A 23,837-nucleotide genomic window follows, 5' to 3' on the forward strand; every position below is an offset into this window, starting at 1 on the left:
GCTCGAGCTAGACCGTGTAGTATTTTATATGTAAGTAGTAAAACTTTAAAGTCACATCTTAAGTGCACAGGAAGCCAGTGCAGGTGAGCCAGTATAGGCGTAATATGATCAAACTTTCTTGTTCTTGTCAAGAGTCTAGCAGCCGCATTTTGTACCAACTGTAATATTTTAATGCTAGACATAGGGAGACCCGAAAATAATACGTTACAGTAATCGAGACGAGACGTAACGAACGCATGAGTAATGATCTCAGCGTCACTAGTGGACAAAATGGAACAAATTTTAGCGATGTTACGGAGATAAAAGAATGCGGTTTTAGTAACACTCTTAATATGTGACTCAAACGAGAGAGTTGGGTCAACGATAATACCCAGATTCTTTACCGAGTCGCCTTGTGTAATTGTTTGGTTGTCAAATGTTAAGATGGTATTATTAAATAGATGTCGGTGTGTAGCAGGACCGATAATCAGCATTTCCGTTTTCTTGGCGTTGAGTTGCAAAAAGTTAGTGGACACCCATTGTTTAATTTCATTAAGACACGCCTCCAGTTGACTACAATCTGCCGTGTTGGTCAGCTTTAGGGGCATGTAGAGTTGGGTGTCATCAGCATAACAGTGAAAGCTAACACCGTATTTGCGTATGATGTCGCGTAAAAGAGTGCAGGGCCAAGAACCCAACCCTGGGGAACTCCACACATTACCTTAACATAGTCCGATGTCACATTGTATACTGAGCTCCACTGTACTTCTATGTGGAATGTGTGAAGAAAAAAAGAAGAATAAGACAGTAAATAAGCTTCAGTCCTGTTGGCAGTCACTCTCCCTCTCAATGGTTGTCCGTTGCTCCTGGCAGTCTGTTTGACATGAGAGGCAAATGGACACAGAAGGATAACTATTTTCTGTCAGAAAATAACCTCGAGTACACAACTAGAGCTCTCAGAGCATTAATTGATTCAGCTGTAAGCCTTTTATAAAATAACAGCATGTTGTGGTGCAACATGGGCACAGAAGTAATGCAATATCTGAAAATACATCCAGCCCGAGTCTCCATTACAGGAGATTGTTTGTGCACCACAACAGTTAGGACATTCTGCTCAGGTGAAGGTGAGAGTGGGCTGACCTCAAATTGGACAAATGACCAAAATTGCAGTAGCCTGGTTTTAAACTGTAGAGGGCAGTCACAATGCATATGAATGATGTCATATGTTCAGTACATACAGTATATGTTTGCACTATAATGCAACACATTAACATACGGGGTTCCGAATGTAAAAGTTCAGTCACACTTTTCTAGCAGACATAGTTCTCACATTTATCTCACTTTTTGCATATTTAATTCACTTTTTTCACATTTAACACAATTATTTGACATTTTCATCACATTAAGGTTGAAATTAAATGTTGACCCGATCTAAATATTTACATCTTTATCTTAAATTTGAATCTAAATGTTGTATCTAAACCGAAAATGTTAAACTAAATCTCAATGTAAATGTGAGCACTAAATATAAAATCCAAACATAAATGTTAAATCGAAATATAGTTGGTAAATCTAGATGTTAAATCTAAACCGAAAGGTTTAATCTAAATATAACTCTTAAATCTAAATCTGAATTTTAAATGTAAATCTTAAAGGCCTACTGAAACCCACTACTACCGACCACGCAGTCTGATAGTTTATATATCAATGATGAAATCTTAACATTGCAACACATGCCAATACGGCCGGGTTAACTTATAAAGTGCAATTTTAAATTTCCCGGCAAACTTCCGGCTGAAAACGTTTCGATATGATGACGTTTGCGCGTGACGTCAATCGTTGAAGCGGAAGTATTAGGAGCCCATTGAATCCAATACAAAAAGCTCTGTTTTCATCTCATAATTCCACAGTATTCTGGACATCTGTATTGGTGAATCTTTTGCAATTTGTTTAATGAACAATGGAGACTGCAAAGAAGAAAGTTGTAGGTGGGATCGGTGTATTAGCGGCGGACTACAGCAACACAACCAGGAGGACTTTGAGATGGACAGCAGACGCGCTAGCCGGCGACCTCACCTTGACTTCCTCCGTCTCCGGGCCGCCGACCGCATCGGTGATCGGGTGAAGTCCTTAGTCGTACCGTCGATCGCTGGAACGCAGGTGAGCACGGGTCGTGATGGGTAGATGAGAGCTGGCGTAGGTGCAGAGCTAATGTTTTAGCATAGCTCTGTCGAGGTTCCGTAGCTAAGTTAACTTCAATGGTGTTTTTAGCAACAGCATTGCTAAGCTTCGCCAAGCTGGAAAGCATTAACCGTGTAGTTACATGTCCAGAGTTTGGTAGTATTGTTGATCTTATGTCTTTCCTTCCAGTTAGGGGCTTATTTGTTTTGTTTCTATCTGCATTTAAGCACGATGCTATCACGTTAGCTCAGTAGCTAAAGTGCTTCACCGATGTATTGTCGTGGAGATAAAAGTCACTGTGAATGTCCATTTCGTGTACTCGACTCTCATTTTCAAGAGGATATAGTATCCGAGGTGGTTTAAAATACAAATCCGTGATCCACAATAGAAAAAGGAGAAAGTGTGGAATCCAATGAACCCTTGTACCTAAGTTACGGTCAGAGCGAAAAAAGATACCTCCTGCACTGCACATTAATCCTTCACTCTAACGTTCCTCATCCACGAATCTTTCATCCTCGCTCAAATTAATGGGGGAATCGTCACTTTCTCGGTCCGAATCTCTCTTGCTGCTGGTGTAAACAATGGGACAATGTGAGGAGTCCTTCCTCCGGTGACGTCACGCTACTTCCGGTACAGGCAAGGCTTTTTTTTATCAGCGACCAAAAGTTGCGAACTTTATCTTCGTTGTTCTCTACTAAATCCTTTCAGCAAAAATATGGCAATATCGCGAAATGATCAAGTATTACACATAGAATGGATCTGCTATCCCCGTTTGAATAAAAAAATGTCATTTCAGTACGCCTTTAAATGTAAATAAGAGCACGAAATGATACATCTAAACGCAAACATTGAATTTAAATCAAAATTTTAAATCTAAGTCCACATCTCAAATCTAAATCGAATTGTGAGCACTAAATCGCTCGCCAAGTGCAAAAATGAATATTTATAGAATGTCAATATTTCACCAATCAGCCACGCCCACATCTCTTCCTCTCAGTGCACGACTAACCCTAACCCTGTGCTTAATGACAAATAAATGCCAATAAAGTTGCATATTTTTTAAAATGTTGTTTGCTACAAATAGGGGGTGGGGCCAGAGATTAAAATAAAAAGAGCTCACAAGTTTATTAAAAAAAAACTGTTTTATTTTAAGTAATATACTGGAGGGACTGAAGAAAACGATAGAATAAACATAATTAAAAATTGATGAACATTTGATTAATCAATGATTATATTTCATTTCCTTTTTTGGCACATTTGTTGTTAAAGGACAAAGCCTTTCCTTCTTGCTGCTGTTGGACCAATACACAATTTAATTGCCTGCTGACGTTTTTTAATTAGCCTTAGATTGACCTTGCTCCAAATGCTTTCCGCTATAAGTTCAGCAAAATAATTAATTCCTCAAAATGGGAACTAGAATGTTCATATGTCTGCAAAATAATTCAGAGTCAATTTTAAAACTACTGTATTCTTCTCTCATTTGATTCTTTTTTCCCAAAGTGCAGCAGCTTCTTATTATGATGATATTACTTGGCCCTAAGCAGTCACTTTGGTCTCCATTACAATATCTAAATTGTGTGTTGCTCTGCTATAAATTTACTATGGTTCATGCCTTCATTGTTTTTGGCTTGTGTGCTAGCGCTGTCGGCTGATTAATTATGGAGCTCTTTTTATTCCCAACTCACTGGCTGCAGAATGTGTATGAATCGTTTTTTGAGTTAAGTTATTTATTGCTTGTGTCAGATGTGAAATGCCTAAAATCACAGCAAAAAATATATTTGTAGTGAGAGAGTGTGTGGTTACTAATACATAAACACAGGGGTGCTGTAGTTATTAATGTTTAAACGCTTTAGCTATTAATGCTTACTCAGCTGAATGTGTACAGTTCAAGTGGATTTTTATATTAAAACCAGTACACAAGTCTCAAGCAAACATCTCTTGAAACAATATTGGATTATATATGAGCCGTATTGTGTGTATGAGCTGAAAGTACTGTAGCTGAAAATATTACTATGATTTTAGCCAATCAGAAGATCTCTGGGCATAGTTGAGTTATTTAGAGTGGAATGAAAGAAATGTAGTGAAGCCTCTTGTCAGTCATCCACTATCTCAATATCTTTGGGTGGAAGTGGAGCCGCTAGCGTGCACACACCATTAGGTGGAGGCTTGTAACGTAAACAAAAGGTGACTTGGAATGTGTACCGATTTAGGTACTTTTACAGGTACCGATTCATCGAAGGGTACCATATTTCCATAATTTTGTTGCATGTGACGTCATGTCCGGTTGCAGAATCGATACCGTCTCAAGCACTTGGCAGGGAAACGAGCAGTCAAATACTGAAAGCAGACTCAGCTGGAATGCCTCTTTGTAGCGTTGCAATTTTACATGCCAACAAAGGAAGAAGAAAGTGCTCAAAAATAAGGTTCCACTTTTGAAAATGCGCCAGGTCGAGGCTAATTTACATAGGATGTGCCACAGACAAGCTACCGTTTAGTGTAAGCCATTTTACATGGCGAGTTCAACACCTCCAAATGTGTTAATGAACACTACAACTAAGAATCAAGTTACAATCAAACACCCGGTGTGTAATAATACAATACTTATAGTATAAAACACTTGGTAGGAGTCAAAACACAGTCGTGTTTACATTACTGCCATCTAACGTCTTGGAATTACAACTGCGTGCAAAGTCTACCATATAATACTTGCAAATGATAGTGATACAACTGGACAGCATGGTTATTATTACAAACACTTTGTAGGAAAAAACAAAGACTACTTCCTAACAACGCAACACACTGTAGTATATACAATACTGCCATCTAATGTCTTGGAATTGCATGCAAAGTCTACCAAATAATACTTGTAAAATATACTCAGAACAATAACAAAACAAGTTATAACTGGACAGCAGAGTTACCATCAGCTCATTTTTAAATGTTTAATAAAGATGTAGATTTTACGATTACACAAATGATCAGTTATTACCACATGAACACACACAAAATTACCACACATTAGGTACTGCTGAGTATTAAATCCCATGTATTTGGAATTAGCACCGTATCGGTTCAAATGTGAAAGGTAACAATCCCCAAAGGAAACGTAGTAGATATGATACGGATCGGCCCCAAAATGTATTCAGTTGTTCGTAATCCCATTTCTGACATTTCCTGAAAGTTTTATGAAAATCCGCCCATAATTGGCACCACAAGTAAATGAATGTATCGGAATCACTGAAATGAGTGTACGCTATTTAATTTGTTGTTTATGTTTAAAAACCCTTATTAAGCTAAGAGAGAATCAACAATAAAATTGTATTTTAATAAAGAGGTCATATCATAATTTTTTTCTGCATTTTTATTTACGTGGCTCCACTGCGACTGCCTCTTCTTTCCGTAAGTCATGTTATAGATTTAGCACTTCCATATAGATACAGATATAAGTTAGAACTATACGCTACTTTGTATTACAAATGGCAAGAGCAGAGGATGCAGAGCCAGTCTGCCCCACAACAAGAGGATAGAGAAAAAGAAGGAACTTATTGACTACAATGTCAGACTATAACGGCGGACTCGCGTAAAGCTTTTTCGGTAAAACATGACCATATATGGAGATATTCACTGACGTCATACTTGGGAAAAATGTCACAAATTGGGCAAATTCCAAACAGCTAGTCTGGAGGAAGTATGAAGAAAGGCAATATTGTTTTATAAATATTGCCGTCATACCGCCATGGTTTGATTTTACATTTTCAGGACTTATGCAGATTCCAAATACACAGCAACTGGTACCAATAGGTAAGAAAAGTTGGTTTTGGATAATAGGGCCCCTTTAAGTTTGTTTAGAGTGCAGATCGTGTTTCACATTTTAAGAACAAGCTCATAATCTACAACATTTTATTCCTAATAATTAATACATTCTGTACTCATTACAAGAAATCACAATTGCAGCACCTTCATAACACTGAACATTAAAAACTATCAAATGGAGTGTTATTAGTATCTTCTAGGGATATTTTATTGTTGCAGTTCTTTCTTACAGTTTTATTCTATCTTGTCTCAATTGTGCTTACGAGATATTTAGTTTTTTTTATAATTGTGTATTATTGGATGTGATGTCATTTGTACATAAATAATGTTTATTGTAAGTGTCTGTGTTGTCCCTGAAGAAGTAGTAAAAAAGCTGACATTTGAAAACAATGTGGGATAAAGGAATAATTTAAGATAGTTGGCACGAGTGTTAAAGAATACACTTTAAAAAAGATATATAAATATATAGCTACTGTGAAAATGCTGACATGACCCTTTGTCTTGCCAAATAAAATATTGCTGTATCATTACTGAGTGAAGGAAGCCTTCAGGTGTTTGATGTGAGGCCAACCTGCAACTTTACAGTCTGACGTACGTGTGATGACTAACACTCGGAGGCCATTGAAAGACAAAACAACCTCTCAGACGTCTTCCAGCTATCATGTCAGTAACGCTATAGCTCAGCCAACATAAGAAAAAAAACAAATAAATATAACAAAACTAGCGCATATCCTGAGCTGCCACCTTATCGTGGTAAAGGAGAATGAGTGTCCCAATGATTCTACGAGCTATGTTGTTTAGGGGCTTACAACATAGCCCCTGCTATGTTTAGCCTGAGGGGCTTCTCTGCCTGTTTTGGCTTCTGCCCCTGTGGCCCGACCTTGGTTGAGTTAAAGAAGATGGATGTATGGATATAACATAACCAAAGCTTGATATGGAGCTTCCAATCAACACAGACAATACTGTCAGAGTTAAGTGTGTGCGTGTGCGCGTGTGTGTGTGTGTGTGTGTGTGTGTGTGTGTGTGTGTGTGTGTGTGTGTGTGTGTGTGTGTGTGTGTGTGTGTGTGTGTGTGTGTGGGAGGAAGAGCAGAAGAGTTGCAGCTTTATTTTCATTCTGACCCCTTTGGATTCACTATTTAAATGATTAGTAGATAGTAGTTTTGTGTAAATTGTATTCTATCCATCAATCCAGCCATCCATCTTCTTCTCTTCTTCTGCCTATTGAAGTCCGGTCGTAGGGGCAGCAGCCTAAGCAGGGAAGCCCAGACTTCCCTCTCCTTGGCCACTTCGTCCAGCTCTTCTTCGAGTCTCCCCACCGTGTCCTGGGTCTTCCCTGTGGTCACCTACATGCTCTAAATCCCTCCCCAGGGGATCGGTCAGTGTGCATTCTGGGGGCACCCTGACCAAATGCCTGAACCACCTCATCTGGCTCCTCTTGATGTGGAGAAGCAGCAGCTTTAATCTGAGCGCCTTCCGAATGACATAGCTTCTCACCCTATCTCTAAGGGAGAGCGGCCGCCTGTACCCGAGATCTAGTCATTTCGGTCATAACCCAAAGCTCATGACCATACGTGAGGATAGGAACGTAGATCAAGCGATAAATTGAGAGCTCTGCCAAAGGTCGGACACATGACAAATAACACCACATTCAAAAAAAAGCAACAGCTCCACATTAATGTAATGCAATCCATATGCTAGTATGTATCACACAATAACCATAAAAAGACAATTTTGTTTACAAAACAAAAAGTACAACTTATTATTTGCATACAATCAAAAGGACAAGCAAATGATAATTATTGTCGTTGATATGCAGTTTGCTTAAGTTAATGTATGTGGTGTTTGAACACATAACAGAACAAACATGACAAAAGTAAGGATTCAACTATAGTTTTTGCAATACTATTTGGTGTACATTTTTGTCATGCTTTTTTACTGCCACTTTTCTGCCCATTTTCAGTATAATTTCATTCATTTGACTGTTGCATTTTATCATATATGAGGGCGGTGTGGCGAAGTTGGTAGAGTGGCCGTGCCAGCAATCGGAGGGTTGCTGGTTACTGGGGTTCAATCCCCACCTTCTACAATCCTAGTCACATCCGTTGTGTCCTTCGGCAAGACACTTCACCCTTGCTCCTGATGGCTGCTGGTTAGCGCCTTGCATGGCAGCTCCCGCCATCAGTGTGTGAATGTGTGTGTGAATGGGTGAATGTGGAAATACTGTCAAAGCGCTTTGAGTACCTTGAAGGTAGAAAAGCGCTATACAAGTATAACCCATTTATCATTATTTATTTATATTGTCAACATGGTCCCCATTTACAATGCACACCATGTTTTCACATCAGAGTCAGCCCACATCAAGTCTAAATCTGATTGGATTCTGATCTTTTCTATGTAACTTGAATGTGACCCGTAGGTGACTTTTTCGTCAGCTTAGGGCAAGCTGCGTCATTCGTCTGTACAGGGAAAGATGCAGCCTGCAGACGGAAGTGGATACTTAATCACAACATCCGGTTTTGGTGTACAAAGTTTGTTTTTGACAGCGGAATTTTCAGTGCATCACTAGTCAATAGTGCACAAATAATAGGCTATATGTAATAAATTAATACATATTTTAATTCCAAAGAAATAGCGATAGTTAAAGGACCGGAATTGACGCTGGGCCTTATTTGCGTACAAGTGAGTTGAAAAAAAAGTTAACGTAGATCCACGCTGATGTCCGTGCTTCCTCTACGTAACAGACATAAAAGTATTAGAACCAAAAATATTACAATATATATATATCCATTCATACATTACATTATTTATTTTTACTTAAAAAAATATTCATTTTTGAAATGTGGCGACCATATCTATTAGGACTGAGAATTTTTGCCACCACACGATTCAATTAAATTTGATCCTTGGGGGTAACAATTCGATGCAGACTCAATTCCCGATTCAAAACTATTCTTGATTCAAAATCAGTACTTTTTTAATAACATTGAGTGCCAGTTCTATGATTAACCACATTCCTCCATAAAATAGATAACAACTCTGATAAGTTTATATTTATCAGTTAAAAAAAACTTTGGTTCTGTCTAAAGAAAATTGCTGAAACATTTAATAAAGTCGAATACAAATAAGGCAACAAGAAAAGTAAACAGCACTTCTCTTTTCTAAAGTAAACATGTACAGCAAGTATGGGCATCTATGATTTGCCTGAGTAAGTGTACAGGACAGATTTAAAATAATAACAAAAAAAAAACATTTTTTATTTTTATTTTTTTTCAATCGATTAAGAATCGAAAAACGTAAGTAAGAAACGGGATTCATTCGAAAATCTATTTTTTTGACACCCCTAATGTCTATGGTGGCGAACCCTATTTTATTTTGTGGTAATTGTAGAGACTTCCTTGTTCATGTACGGCAGAGGTGTCCAAAGTGCGGCCCGGGGGCCATTTGCGGCCCGGAGCTCGGTTTTTATTGGCCCGCGACATATTCTATAGACAAACTAAACAGGTCCCAAATTAGAACAAAAAACTATGAAACATTAAACAGGACCAAATCCCCCAAAAATCGGACCTGAAAACCAACCTGAGCATCTTACTGTATAAGGTCTTTGAGGATTTGCGTATGTCCTGTCATGATGAAAAACTACAAATTTCTTGTGAGACATGATATGTTTTTGAGCGTACTAAAGTTCTCAAAAACATATCAGTTGACGGTATTATAGCAATATTAATAAATACAAGCTTACTTTCGAGCCCAGTTAACATAAATACAAATAAAAATCATTATTAAAATAATCATTAATTATTTTATTGCTTTGTGATCTATAACCCAAAGCTAAGATGTACAAGTTTTTTTTCAAATGTTAGCATATGTTCACCTACATTGTTGTGGTTTGAGTATTTTTTCACATACAAAATGGATAAAAGTGGCCCTCGCATACTTCAATGTTTCTCTATGTGGCCCTCGCTGGAAAAAGTTTGGACACCTCTGATGTACGGAATCCGTTTAGCTTCCTTTGTTTTCACTTTACCGAACTGCACATGCAAGTGACACATTGGGGCCTGTGCGTGTTTAAAATGGAGTCTGACAAAGATACAATTTTTATTGCAGTCTAAACAGTCAGCCGGAAAAAAATCTGATTTCGATAAAATCCGCTTTGTAAACGTAATCATAGACGTTATTTCCGTAATCTGTTCAATGACAGACATTTGGGTCCTAACTACAGTACATTTACTCTTATGTGCATCATTAATACTCTTATTTTTTTATGTAATGTACAGTCAACTTAAGTTTGGCATTTAAATTTTTCGGTCATCTGAGCCAAATCCATAGTCGTATAAGTCCTTTTTATATGCACGTTGCTAAAGACACTTTATTTAGTTTGTACTGGAATGCAAACTAAAAACATTATATATATATATATATATATATATATATATATATATATATATATATATATGGTCGAGGTTTCTGTGGTTTATCCATTATACAGTGCTCAATACCTGGGTAGAGCGGAATATGCGTTAGGTCAGAAAAAACTCAGAGGCTATGTCATCGCTACAAGCCTGTTTCCAGGGTTGTGGGGATATATATATATATATATATATATATATATATATATATATATATATATATATATATAACATAATTTATTATTATATATTATGATTACATAATTTGGTCTCAAAATAATGCTGACAATAATATCGTTTATCGTTTTATTTGAGTCAATGTGTCCAGCAAAATGTGTCTGCTCAGGTCTTCCTTAGACTGCTGCTTGTCGCTACGCTATCTGCATGGGGACTGCTGCTGAGAAGACAAAATTACCAAACCCGCTGAGATACCAACCTTCTAAAAATAGCTTCCATCAAAAATCCCTGCTGCTTGTTTCACCCTGGCCTGTGTGTGTGTGTGTGTGAGTGTGTGTGTGTGTGTGTGTGTGTGTGTGTGTGTGTGTGTGTGTGTGTGTGTGTGTGTGTGTGTGTGTGTGTGTGTGTGTGTGTGCATGCGTGTGTGTGTGTGTGTGTGTGTTTCTTTCCTGGTTGGACCAAAAATCTATCATTTGACTCACTGGGTGGGGTCCACCTTGTGGGTCTAAAACAGACCTGGGCATTCTGCGGCCCGCGGGCCACATCCGGCCCTTTGTGTGTCCCTGTCCGGCCCGCGTGAGGCCAATCATAAATTACAAAATCAATTTCAAAAAGTATCTATGTCGAGTGTGCAATACAAAGGTGCTGCTTTTGTTTTGAAACGCGTTATTTGTATTACTTCCGTGTGGACGTATGCGCATGCGTGATTGTGAGTGAATGTGAACAGCTGCAATCACAAATTACAAAATAAAGTTTAAAAAACATCTATGTCGTGCGCGCAATACAACTGTGCTGCTTTTATTTTGAAAATTGTTATTTATGGGCGTGTCTCCGTGTGTAACCTGTGAGTGAAGGTGCACAGCGACAAGTGATGCACGGTTTACACCCGAGATGCTAAAAAGAGAAAAGTTGATGACAACAAGACATTTCAACAAGACAACAAGACATTTCAACAAGACATGGACTGCCAAGCAACGTTCCCTCTAAGGTGCGTGCCTGCGCAATTGCGTACTGCTCATGCGTCCTCTGTGCACAGCAAATATATGCCGCGCACCAAATCAAATCCCATCTGAATTCTAAACAAAATAAACACATTTATTTTGTGTAATTTTGCAATGCAACTTTGAGTGACAGTGACAACAAGCGGCCATAACGGTGTTCGTCAACACCGTTCAATTGAACACCGTTCAATTATTGTAACGTCTATCGAGATGCTTCGAGGCCAGGAATTATATCAATCACTTTATTGAATAAAACTGTTTATATTCGGCCATAACCACACCAAAAACATGAGTAAAACATTTCTATCTCAAAAAACTAGTCATTTTAGCGCCTTGCATGGCAGCTCCCGCCAGCAGTGTGTGAATGGGTGAATGTGGAAATACTGTCAAAGCGCTTTGAGTACCTTGAAGGTAGAAAAGCGCTATACAAGTATAACCCATTTATCATTTATTTATTTTCTGCCGTACAAACCAGGCCAAAACCAACTTGTCATCTGTCACCAACACGCATAATACTAAACCACTGGTGCGTTTACGGCCACACAAAAAGTCGGACAACTCAAACACCACACAAAGTTACACTATGACTCCTCAGTCATACATGTGCTTATTTTACTGTCATTTATTATTAATGTTAATTTATTTATATTAATCATGGAATGCTGTTACTAGAGAAAGTTACAGGAATACATACTTCATCCTATGCTTACATTTCATTGTGCAACATGAGGATGTTTAAGGGGAACTAAATGTGATCTCTGAAAGGGGTGCAAATTATTTCCAAAGCAGTGCTTTTGGTATAAAGTTAAGTTAGGTTAAATGAAAGTATTATTATTACTATTATTAATTATTATTATTATAATTATTTATCTTACAGTATATATCAAAAATAATATTGAGCAAAATTTAATTGAAATATTGTCGATGTGGCCCTCCAGCAGTGCTCGGGTTGCTCATGCGGCCCCCGGTAAAAATTAATTGTCCACCCCTGGTCTAAAACATGTAGTTACATGTCCAGAGTTTGGTAGTATTGTTGATCTTCTGTCTATCCTTCCAGTCAGGGACTTATTTGTTTTGTTTCTATATGCAGTTAAGCCCGATGCTATCATGTTAGCTCAGTAGCTAAAGTGCTTCACCGATGTATTGTCGTGGAGATAAAGTCACTGTGAATGTCCATTTCGCGTTCTCGACTCTCATTTTCAAGAGGATATAGTATCCGAGGTGGTTTAAAATACAAATCCGTGATCCACAATAGAAAAAGGAGAGAGTGTGGAATCCAATGAGCCCTTGTACCTAAGTTACGGTCAGAGCGAAAAAAGATACGTTCTGCACTGCACGCTAGTCCTTCACTTTCACGTTCCTCATCCACAAATCTTTCATCCTCGCTCAAATTAATGGGGTAATCATTGCTTTCTCTGTCCGAATCTCTCTCGCTGCTGGTGTAAACAATAGGAAAATGTGAGCAGCCCCTCCTCCGGTGTCGTCACGCTACTTCCGGTAGGGGCAAGGCTTTTTTTAATCATAGACCAAAAGTTGCGAACTTTATCGTCGTTGTTCTCTACTAAATCCCTTCAGCAAAAATATGGCAATATTGCGAAATGATCAAGTATGACACATAGAATGATCTGTTATCCCCGTTTAAATTTAAAAAAAAATCATTTCAGTAGGCCTTTAAGACCACCTCCATCCCAGTGCCTTGATATCTTAGACTTAGACTTAGACTTGATCAAACATTTTCTAACATTACATACTACAAAATAACAAATGTATGTACCATGAGTCATGCTGAAATCATATCGGTTTGATATTGGTATCAGCCAATACTCATGGCTCCAATATGGCGGGGGATCCAACCTGACCCCTCTGCCACAGAGGTACTGATAAAAGAAACCGACCGCCTACAGTGGTGCAACTCGTGGTGTTTCACCAGCATGCTTTTATTTTGAAGGCCTGACTTTACAAGCAACAGGACGTTTTACTCTGATGTTTATTTTGCTTTGATTTTGTTCATGAAAGTTACAAATGCCAAAACCAGTGAAATTAGCACATTGTGTAAATCGGAAATAAAAACAAAATACAATGATTTGCAATTTTTTTTTAACCTATATTCAATTGAATAGACTGCAAAGACAATATACTTAATGTTCAAACTGGAAAACTTTGTCATTTTTTGCAAATATTAGCTAATTTGAAATTTGATGCCTGCGACATGTTTCAAAAAAGCTGGCACAAGTGGCAAAAAAGACTGAGAAAGTTGAGTAATGCTCATCAAACACTTATTTGGAACATCCCACAGGTGAACAGGCTATTTGGGAACAGGTGGGTGCCATGATTGGGTATCAAAGCAGCTTCCATGAAATGCTCAGTCATTCACAAACAAGGATGGAGCGAGGGACACCACTTTGTGAACAAATGCGTGAGCAAATTGTCGAAAAGTTTATGAACAACATTTCTCAACGAGCTATTGCAAGGAACTTAGGGGTTTCACCATCTACGTTCCGTAATATCATCAAAAGGTTCAGAGAATCTGGAGAAATCACTGCACGTCAGCGATGATATTACGGACCTTCGATCCCTCAGGCGGTACTGCATCAAAAAGCGACATCAGTGTATAAAGGATATCACCACATGGGGTCAGGAACACTTCAGAAAACCACTGTCAGTAACTACAGTTTGTCGCTACATCTGTAAGTGCAAGTTAAACCTCTACTACGCAAAGCGAAAGCCATCTATCGACAACACCCAGAAACGCCGCCGGCTGCGCTGGGCCCGAGCTCATCTAAGATGGACTGATGCAAAGCTGATAAGTGTTCTGTGGTCTGACGAGTCCACATTTCAAATTGTTTTTGGAAAATTGTGGACGTCGTCTTCTCCGGACCAAAGAGGAACAGAACCATCCGGATTGTTATGGGGACAAAGTTGAAAAGCCAGCATCTGTGATGGTATGGGGGTGTATTACTGCCCACGGCATGGGTAACTTACACATCTGTGAAGGCACCATTAATGCTGAAAGGTACATACAGGTTTTGGAGCAACATATGTTGCCTTCCAAGCAACGTTATCATGGACTTACTTACTTACTTAATCCTCTTCGTCCCTGACGGGACATAAAGCTTCGACGATCTGCCTCCATCTGGACCTGTCTTGAGCAACATGCTGTGCTTCGCCCCAGGTTAGGTTCATCTCCTTCAGCTCAGCTGTCACCGTACGCCGCCACGTGTTCTTGGGCCGCCCTTGCTTCCTTTTCCCAGGTGGAGTCCAACGTAGTGCGATTTTGGGGATGCGGTCTTGGTCCATCCTCAGAACATGCCCAAGCCATTGGAATCGGCGGCATTTGATCTCTAGCAAAATATTGTTGCACTTTGTCTTCTTGTATAGATGTTCATTGGATATTTTCTCGGGCCAGAAGATTCGACAGAGTTTCCTGAGGCATCCATTGTGGAAGGCTTTGACTTTTTTCATGTCTTAGGATGTTACTCGCCAGCACTCCGAGCCGTACAACAATACATATTTTACATTACTGTTGTAAAGTCGGACGTTTGTTCTTAAGCTATATTGCTTTGACTTCCAGATGGTGTGTAGCCTAGCAAAAGCACCCTGTGCCTTTCCGAGTCTTGCTCTAATGTCCTTTTGTGCAGAGTTGTCCTTACTGACGAGACTTCCCAGATAGGTAAAGTCCTCAACATCGTTTCCCTTGTGCTGTTACCTTGTCGTGGTGGGGAACCTTGCGTGTCTCTGTGACCCGGATAGCTATACCGACTGGGGCTGTGCCCCCAGCAGGTTCAACCATGTCGGGCAGGTATTCCAGGTAGAGTACAGAGAAAAAACAGCACCTGGTCCTCCAGGTTGGGGGTTGGGCGTGGGGCCAACAACCCTACCCCGTAAAAAGACACTACCGTTACGGAAACTTCTTATCATGGACGCCCCTGCTTATTTCAGCAAGACAATGCCAAGCCATGTGTTACAACAGCGTGGCTTTGTAGTAAAATAATGTGTGTAATAGACTGGCCTGCCTGGAGTCCAGACCTGTCTCCCATTGAAAATGTGTGGCACATTATGAAGCCTAAAATACCACAACGGAGACCGCGGACTGTTGAACAACTTAAACTGTACATCAAGCAAGAATGGGAAAAAATTCCACCTGAAAAGCTTCAAAAATTAGTCTCCTCAGTTCCCAAATGTTTACTAAGTGTTAAAAGGAAAGGCCATGTAACACAGTGGTAAAAATGCCCCTGTGCCAACTTTTTTGCAATGTGTTGCTGCCATTAAATTCTAAGTTAATAGTTATTTGCAAAATAAAATTTAGTTTCTCAGTTTGAACATAAAATATCTTGTCTTTGAAGTCTATTCAACTGAATAAAAGTTGAAAATGATTTGCAAATCATTGTATTCTGTTTTTATTTACGAATTACACAACGTGCCAACTTCACTGGTTTTGGGGTTTGTAAAATACAGGACTTTACCACGGAAGGGTAATCAGAAAACAGATACAAGTAAATAAACAAGCACTTTGTTTTCTAGGTCTGTGGAGTCAGATTGCTAAATCAGGATTATTACTTTCAAGGTCCGAAAAAAACCAAAATAAACTTTGAAAAGTTAATCAGAACGCCCTGCCAATAAAAGGGGGCCATTTAAATGAAGTATGTCATATTACCATTTCCCCACCCGACTCTTGAGTGCCCACACACACAATTATGCATAAGCCCCATTTTTCAGCACAATTTCCAGCCATGCTGGATGAGTCCTGCTGTGTTGCCTGCTCTCAGAGTTGCACACAGTGCTCGCTGGAAGCCTCAGCGATTATTTAACTGCTCTGGGCTAAGCTTGCCAGCCTAGAGGGGAGGATGAGGGAGGAGAAGAGACAAAAGAGGGAGGAGAAAAACAGAATTAGCAAGGGAGGTGTGTGTGTGTGTGTGTGTGTGTGTGTGTGTGTGTGTGTGTGTGTGTGTGTGTGTGTGTGTGTGTGTGTGTGTGCGTGTGTGTGCATCTGCGGACTCTGTCAGAGCAATAACGTGCAGGAATTCACTAAGAGCATCGCTGAGCCGATTTTCTAAGCGACACATCCGCTTCTTGGCCGTGTTCTGCTTTGGATTGAGAACCGGGCTTAGTCGCTTACATGTGGGATTTTCTCCAGCACGACACTCCCACCTCCCCGGTTTACTCTTCCTAAAAGACGGTGCAACAAATAATTAGCAGGGCAACGTTGTACTGTGCAGATAAATGTATAATCCCATAAACATGCTGAGAATTATATTAACCCAAAATGATCCTGTGTGTTTATGGATTTATTTATACTGTACCCTTCTACCATGTTGCCTCATTCATATGTTCCTAAACATAATAGTAATGGTACAATATGCTGCAATGGTAAGAAAGTATTTGAAACTGTGGTTTAGTAGTACTAGGACTCAAAGATACATCTGCAATTTTTAAAAAAGTCATTACAACTAAATTTGCGCCGATCGATCGATCAATCAGTATCAAGTGATTTCGGTAATAAATAATAATAATAATAATACCTGGGATTTATATAGCGCTTTTCTAAGTACCCAAAGTCGCTTTACATGTTAAAAACCCATCATTCATTCACACCTGGTGGTGGTAAGCTACTTTCGTAGCCACAGCTGCCCTGGGGTAGTCTGACGGAAGCGTGGCTGCCAATTTGCGCCTACGGCCCCTCCGACCAGTAAGTCGTAACTGATCGGCCAATGCTGATTAATGCCTTTCACAAAAATCTGATGGAAAAAGTCAACCTCTTTTGGTTGGTACTAGTGTTGTCCCAATACCAATATTTTGGTACAGGCACCAATTGTTTCGATACTTTTCTGTACTTTTTCTAAAAAAAAAAGGGGACCACAAAAAATTGCACTATTGGCTTTGTTTTAACAACAAATCTTAGGGTACATTAAACATATGTTTCTTATTGCAAGTTTGTCCTTAAATAAAATAGTGAACATAGAAGACAACTTGTCTTTTAGTAGTAAGTAAGCAAACAAAGGCTCCTAATTAGTCTGCTGACATATGCAGTAACATATTGTGTCATTTATCATTCTATTATTTTGTCAATATTATTAAGGACAAGTGGTATAAAATGAATTATTAATCTGCTTGTTCATTTACTGTTAATATCTGCTTATTTTGTCTTTTAACATGTTTTATCCACGCTTCTGTTAAAATGTAATAATCACTTAGTCTTCTGTTGTTTGGATACTTTACATTCGTTTTGGATAATACCACAAATTTGAGTATTAATCCGATACCAAGTAGTTACAGGATCATACATTGGTCATATTCAAAGTCCTCATGTGTCCAGGGACGTATTACCTGAGTTTATAAACATAATATTACTATGTTTTTAAACGAAAGAAGATGTTGTGATGCCAAAATATATCATAGTAGTATCGACTAGATACGCTATCGTAATTGGTATCATTACAGTGGATGTCAGGTGTAGATCCATCAATGGCGTTTGTTTACACTTTGACGCCGGTGAGCTACGGTGTGTAGTGAAACATGTTTAGCTATTCCTCGTCCTGCAGGGATGATACCGGTACTTGTAAGAAACATACTTTATTTGTCAACATGGAGGCGAGGATTAATGATTTCAGAATCAGAATCGGAATAGTTTTTTATTGCCATTGTTTGAGAACAGGTTCACAAACTAGGAATTTTTCTTGGAGTAGCTAAAACACTGCCGGCGGCGGATGGACGTTAGCCGCTAGCTGGCTAGCCATGTCTTAAAGCACCTCTTCCTGAGGGCGTTTCAGTGTTATAACTTCACCTTTATCTTTAGTTTTTATGCCAAAATGCGTCTGTTCTCCCTTTTCTGTCTACACACTGTGTCTGCTTGTTAGTACTCCGTGATTGTGCGCTGCGGAACATGCTCGTCTGCTCGTAAACCAGCAATGACACAACGTGACGACGGCGGGGGCGGGTGGTGGGGGGTACCGGTACTTTTCAGAGGCAGTATGGTACCGAATATGATTCATTAGAATCACAGTACTATACTAATACCAGTATACCGTAAAACCCTAGTCCATCCATCCATCCATTTTCTACCGCTTATTCCCTTCGGGGTCGCGGGGCGCGCTGGAGCCTATCTCAGCTACAATCGGGCGGAAGGCGGGGTACACCCTGGACAAGTCGCCACCTCATCGCAGGGCCTACAACCCTAGTTGATACTTTATTTATTTTGGTCACCAAGCTAAGAGATGTGGCTAGCAGCTAATTCTGTATGTCCGTAGTTAAATAATCACCACCTCAATTGCAGAAAATAAATTACATTTCTTACAAGTATTGTTATTACTGGAGGACAAAGCTCAATATGTTACACACCAATCAGGAGCAGAAGGGGAGCCATGCTAATCACTAAGCTAAATGCTGAGCTAGCTTGAAAAAACAGAAGAGGTTTTTAAGGGGCGTGATTGGCATTAATCCTCAGGTGGGAACACTAATCACAAAGTAAATGCAGGTGCGTAAGCTTAGCAAACCTGGGAAATGGAACGTTAAAAAAAAAAGGAGCCAAATGGCGCTAGGAACAAAACAAGACTTTAACAGGAAGAATGATACTAAACATAAACCAAGACATGACCTGTACAACACGTCATGAGAAGGTGTGCTTCGGGTTGTTGTCCTGCTAAAAGATGAACGGTTACCCTCGTCTGAGCTCAAGAGCCCCCTGGAGCATATTTTTATCTAGAATGTCTCAGTGACAATCTACAATGTAAAATAGTCGTGAAAATAAAGAAAAGGCATTGAATGAGAAGGTGTGTCCAAACCTTTAGCCTGTATATATATATATATATATATATGAAATTGTCATGTGAAAATTGCAGACATTTGTTTGTAATGTTGACGAGCCACAGCTGGAGAAAAGAAGAGACAGAGACCGCAACAGGACTGTTTGGTTAGTTGATCAACTAGATCGGATCAATATAAGTCTATGAGCACGAACCGATGAAGCCTACTCGGATGAGATGCAAAAACGTTTTCTAAGACAAACCAAACCAAACAGTCCAGTTGCGATCAACTGAATGCCCTGAGGTGACAATGACCTGAATGAATGACAACATTCACAGACAAGAGACACAAACCGTGTTGAAATACCATCGCCAGCAACGTTCCCTCTGAGGTGCGCGCCTGCGCAATTGCGCACTGCTCACGCGACCTCTGTGCACAGCAAATTAATGCCGCGCAGAAAATCAAAAATCCCATCTGAACTCTAAACGAAATAAACACGTTACAATTTATTCTGTATGATTTTGCAATGCAACTCTGTGAGTGACAGGCCACAACACGAGTGGCCCCAATGAATAAAACAATCTTTGTCAACACAGTTCAATTATCGTCTGTCGAGACACTATACGGGCAGGAATTCCATCAATCACTTTATTGAGCAAAAACCACACCAAAAACATGAGTAAAAAAAACTTTTATCTAGAAAAACTGGTCATTTTCTGCCATACAAACCAGGCTTTAAACCAACTTTGTCATGCGTCATATCAACAGAAGCTGCTCGCTCTGTCTCACCTGCACCAACACACCACTCATGGCACTTAGCCAGTGCTGCGTTTATGGCCACACAAAAAGTCGTACAACCCCAACGCCACACATTGTGTAAATGCCAGGTTGTAACACTCTGACTCCTCAATCAGATGTGTGCTTATTTTACTGCCATTTATTAAGGATGTTAATCTAAGGATACTATTCATGAAATGTTGTCACTAGATTTCATAAATGCTATTAAAAAGATGTATTTTACAGACAGAAAGTTACAGGAACTAAATGCAATCTCTGAAAGGGGTAACATTTCTTTTAAAGGCAGGACCCGCAGCCAGACATACAATACTAGCACATAGGTCATGAAAAACATGTTTTTTTGTTATTGTCATCGTAAGGGGGCAAAATCACTTATATCAGAAAATAATTTTAATAAAACATTTAAATTGTTATGATGTCAGGTTTGGGACAGGTGTGACGCTGGTGTGGCCACAGTGTGCACGTCTGATGTCGCTCACATGTGCTCCACTGAATGCTCAGGGAGTTTGTGAGTTTGCTGAAAAATTAGAGGGAACATTGATCGCCAGTCCAATTATTATCAGTGGAGGTACACAACATAGCTCCAATAGTCTGCTGACCAGCAATAATATACAAACCCCGTTTCCATATGAGTTGGGACATTGTGTTAGATGTAAATATAAACGGAATACAATGATTTGCAAATCCTTTTCAACCCATATTCAATTGAATGCACTACAAAGACAAGATATTTGATGTTCAAACTCATAAACTTTTTTTTTTTTTTTCAAATAATAATTAACTTAGAATTTCATGGCTGCAACACGTGCCAAAGTAGTTGGGAAAGGGCATGTTCACCACTCTGTTACATGGCCTTTTCTTTTAACAACACTCAATAAACGATTAGGAACTGAGGAAACTAATTGTTGAAGCTTTGAAAGTGGAATTCTTTCCCTATGATTGTTTTATGTAGAGCTTCAGTCGTTCAACAGTCCGGGGTCTCCACTGTCATATTTTACGCTTCATAATGCGCCACACATTTTCGATGGAAAACAGGTCAGGACTGCAGGAGGGCCAGGAAAGTACCCGCACTCTTTTTTTACGAAGCCACGCTGTTGTAACACGTGCTGAATGTGGCTTGGCATTGTCTTGCTGAAATAAGCAGGGGCATCCATGAAAAAGACGGCGCTTAGATGGCAGCATATGTTGTTCCAAAACCTGTATGTACTTTTCAGCATTAATGGTGCCTTCACAGATGTGTAAGTTACCCATGCCTTGGGCACTAATACACCCCCATACCATCACAGATGCTGGCTTTTGAACTTTGCGTCGATAACAGTCTGGATGGTTCGCTTCCCCTTTGGTCCAGATGACACGATGTTGAATTTTTCCAAAAACAATTTGAAATGTGGACTGGTCAGACCACAGAACACTTTTTCACTTTGCATGAGTCCGTCTTAGATGATCTCGGGCCCAGAGAAGCCGGCGGCGTTTCTGGATGTTGTTGATAAATGGCTTTCGCTTTGCATAGTAGAGCTTTAACTTGCACTTACAGATGTAGCGACCAACTGTATTTAGTGACAGTGGTTTTCTGAAGTGTTCCTGAGCCCATGTGGTGATATCCTTTAGAGATTGATGTCGGTTTTTGATACAGTGCCGTCTGAGGGATCGAAGGTCACGGTCATTCAATGTTGGTTTCCGGCCATGTCGCTTACATGGAGTGATTTCTCCAGATTCTCTGAACCTTTTGATGATATTATGGACCGCAGATGTTGAAATGATAATCCCTAAATTTCTTGCAATTGCACTTTGAGAAACGTTGTTCTTAAACTGTTTGACTATTTGCTCACGCAGTTGTAGACAAAGGGGTGTACCTCGCCCCATCCTTTCTTGTGAAAGACTGAGCATTTTTTGGGAAGCTGTTTTTATACCCAATCATGGCACCCACCTGTCCCCAATTAACCTGCACACCTGTGGGATGTTCCAAATAAGTGTTTGATGAGCATTCCTCAACTTTATCAGTATTTATTGCCACCTTTCCCAACTTCTTTGTCATGTGTTGCTGGCATCAAATTCTAAAGTTAATGATTATTTGCCAAAAAAAAAAAGGTTTATCAGTTTGAACATCAAACATGTTGTCTTTGTAGCATATTCAACTGAATATGGGTTGACAATGATTGGCAAATCATTGTTTTCCATTTATATTTACATCCAACACAATTTCCCAACTCATATGGAAACGGGGTTTGTATTTAATTTCTTACTTTACTGGTGTTTTTACGTTGTCTTTCCTTGCTTCTTAACTCTTAAGAAGCAGCATGTATGCGCAGAGTATTTTTCATCACCACCAACGGACTGTTTGCTTATTTCATCACAGAATGTCCTCATAACGTTAAAACACCATTGACATGAATGAGCACAACATTGAGCGGTGAAAACGTGGGTTTAATAACGATCAAGTTTGTATCTTTAGTTGTTGAAATTAAATATGCGGTGATTGGCTAGTTGTTTTGTTAGCAGCTATGTTAGCATGTTGCGAGAGCCGCGATGCTGTGTTCTAGGATTGTGCGGTATACTGGTATTAGTATAATACCGCGATACAAATGAACCATATTCGGTACTGTACCATTTCTGAAAAGTGCCGGTCCCACGCCCCTGTCGTCGTCACGTCGTGTCATTAATGGTTTAAAAGCAGACGAGCATGTTCAGCGGCGCGCAATCACGGAATACTTATAAGCAGACATAGTGTGTAGACAGAAAAGGAAGAACGGACGCATTTTGGCTTAAAAACTAACGATAAAGGTGAAGTTATAACACTAAACGCCCTCAGGAAGAGGTGCGTTAAGACTAGCTAGCTAGCAGCTAACGTCCATTTGTCTTCGGCAGTGTTTTAGCTACTTCTAAATCACTAATCCTCGCCTCCATGGTGACAAATAAAGTATGTTTCTTACAAGTATCATCACTGCAGGACGAAGAATAGCTAAACATGCTTCACTACACACCGTAGCTCACCGGCGTCAAAATGTAAACAAACACCATTGGTGGATCCACACCTAACATCTACTGTAATGATACCAAGTACAGTAGCATATCTAGTCGATACTACTATGATTACGTCAATATTTTTTGGCATCCCAACATCTTCTTTCGTTTAAACAACCTATATTATGTTTATAAAATCAGGAAATATGTCCCTGGACACATGAGAACTTTGTATATGACCAATGTATGATCCTGTAACTACTTGGTATCGGATTGATACCCAAATGTGTGGTATCATCCAAAACTAATGTAAAGTATCAAACAACAGAAGAATAAATGATTACTACATTTTAACAGAAGTGTAGATAGAACATGTTAAAAGAGAAAGCAAGCAGATATTAACAGTAAATGAATAAGTTGATTAATAATTCATTTTCTACCACTTGTCCTTAATAATTGTGCCAAATAATAGAATGGAAAATGACACAATATGTTACTGCATACGTCAGCAGACTAAATTAGGAGCCTTTGTTTGCTTACTTACCAATAAAAGACAAGTTGTCTAGTATATTCACTATTTTATTTAAGGACAAACTTGCAATAAGAAACATATGTTTAATGTACCCGATGATTTTCTGTTAAAATAAAGCCAATAATGCAATTTTGGTGTGGTCCCCTTTATTTATAAAAGTACCGAAAAGTATCGAAATAATTTTGGTAATGGTACCGGTACCAAAATATTGGTATCGGGACAACACTACTGTGAACACTTGATCACGT

The sequence above is a fragment of the Entelurus aequoreus genome, linkage group LG18, assembly GCF_033978785.1.
Source record: "Entelurus aequoreus isolate RoL-2023_Sb linkage group LG18, RoL_Eaeq_v1.1, whole genome shotgun sequence".
NCBI lineage: Eukaryota > Metazoa > Chordata > Actinopteri > Syngnathiformes > Syngnathidae > Entelurus > Entelurus aequoreus.